Source organism: Babylonia areolata, chromosome 21 (genome assembly GCF_041734735.1).
Source record: "Babylonia areolata isolate BAREFJ2019XMU chromosome 21, ASM4173473v1, whole genome shotgun sequence".
Lineage (NCBI taxonomy): Eukaryota > Metazoa > Mollusca > Gastropoda > Neogastropoda > Buccinidae > Babylonia > Babylonia areolata.
Window position 1 is genome coordinate 25,527,775 of NC_134896.1, and position 2,500 is coordinate 25,530,274.

A 2,500-nucleotide genomic window follows, 5' to 3' on the forward strand; every position below is an offset into this window, starting at 1 on the left:
ATTGTAGGTCCCCACATGAACACCTCTTTTCAAAAAAATAATCTACAGAAGTAGTGCATACAATATTTGATTTTTTTTTTTTCCTAATCCCGCTTCCCCCGTCCCGCTTCTCACACACACCCTTCCAATATTATGTTGTTGTTTTTTCTTTCTCCAGTCACTGACACTCACCCTCTCCATTTTAGATTTTGTACTCTATCTTTTCCACATTCTGTTCTGTGTGTGTGTGTGTGTGTGTGTGTGTGTCTCTCTCTCTGTCTCTTCCTTTCTTAGTCCCCTCCCCCTTGCGCCCCCCCTCCCCCCACCCCCACCTCAACCGCCCCCCTTTTCATTCTAATATACAGAAATGTCGATTTCTAATTCTAGTAATACTAACAATCATTATTATGATAGGAATTATAATAATCCAAATAATAATAATAATATCATTTATTTTCAGTCTAATATCATCATTTTAGCTGAACAGACTATAAATAAATAAACGAACGATTTCTTGCACAGAATTTTGCCAGCCGGGACAGTTAACTCGGCCACTTATGTTGCCGGTGGTTCTTTATCACTGCGCCAAGTACTGACGACGTGCTGCGCGGCACACTGGCGGTTCCCGATTTCTCGTTTCGTTCGAATGGCTGGACAGACGCTCTCTTTGATGCCCGGTTCCAGTCAAACTTGGGAGAAAGGGCGAGAGTGAGAATCGAACGGAACCCCCACAGACCCTCACAGGCAGCAGATAAGCGTCTTAACTCTCTCCATACGAACGGCGAAAGAGACGACGTTAACAGCGTTTCACCCCAATTACCATCATCAAAATATTGCAAGCGGAAGGCTCTTATACTGAAGAGGTGAATGTTGACAAAGAATACCACAAGTCTGACGACGGAAGCTAAAGGTTGGGTCATTCAGACACCCACTGGACATCCGAGGGGTCTGTGTAGAGGAGAAGAGAGGACTGGTCGTACTGAGTGTCTTAACTATTCTGCCACCTTCGTTCCTCGTCAGTGGGACCCAGTGAGAGATGATTTAGAGAGAGTCAAAACTATCGACGGATCTCTCACCTGAGGATTTTAGGCATGACCTATGCTCTGTGTGTGTGTGTGTGTGTGTGTGTGTGTGTGTGTGTGTGTGTGTGTGTGTGTGTGTGTGTGAGAGAGAGAGAGAGAGAGAGAGAGAGAGAGAGAGAGAGAAATGACACACACACATTACATATAATTATATTTGTTTTTATATGTAATTATATGTATATGTGTGTGTATGTGTATCATAAAGAGAGCCTCGGAGAGAATGAGACAGAGACAAGAGAGGGGGAGGGGACGGGGGGGGGGGGGGGGGCGGAAAAAAAACAAACACACACACACACACACACACACACACAGAGTGAGAGAGAGAGAGCGAGCGCTGGAAACGGCCAGAAAGGTATCCTCTGACTTCTCAGTGCTGGCACCAAGCCACGTTGGTGGGGTTTGGGGTGCTAGTTTGACGTCAGAATAAAGCGTCATAGCGGCCCAAGATAAATGAAGAAAAAGAAAAGAAAAAAAAAGTTCGAAACTAACAAACCACTCATAATCATTTTCATAACTTCCAGTTAAATTCAGTCGCCAAAATAGCTTCATCAGGAAGCTCGCGATTTGCACTGGATGACACTGTGTGTGTGTGTGTGTGTGTGTGAACAGTTAGTTCTCCCCGCGTGTCGGCCATATGACGCAGTGAACTAACAAACTAAACTGACGTCAGACGTGTCATCAGTAGTAGTTCACCTACGTGCCGTCACAGTACCAAAGAAGAGTGTTTCCCACGCTGCCGTAAAAAGACCTGCTATGACTCATCCTCACTCCAAGCTGCACCCTTCCCTCACTCCCCCTTCTCTCCCCGCCCTAGTACCACTGCCGAATCACTGACAAAAAACTCGCTCCATTACTCTCTTCGTCTCTGTCTCTCTCTTGACATTCCTGTATTCGTGGAAACTCAGCGGTTTCGTTTCTATATATAACTCATGAGCGATGCCAGACGCTCATTCAAAGCGGCGGCTGCTCACTTTTCCCTGTTCCCTTGCTTTTTCTATTTGTGGGTCCGAAATCCCGAACGAGAGAACCCCCCTTTTCTTCGCTCAGGCCAGGGCTGGGGTGGAAATTACCGTCTTGTGTAAATACCTCTTATGTGAAGTTCATGCAGAATAACGCTGAGGTTTGGGTGGGTGGTTTCAACATTTCGTTGGGTTCAGCTTTCATCTCCATCTCCGTTTCTCATAAATGCACACACACACGCAAGCACACACGAACACACGTACACGCACGTAGGCACACACAACTACACACACACACACACACACGCACACACACACACACACACACACACACACACACGTACACGTACACGCACACTAATAAACATACATATAATTCCATTGATTTATCTTTTGTAAGTAACACACGCAAGCACACACACACACACACACGCACACACACACACACACACACACACGCACGCACGCACGCACGCATGC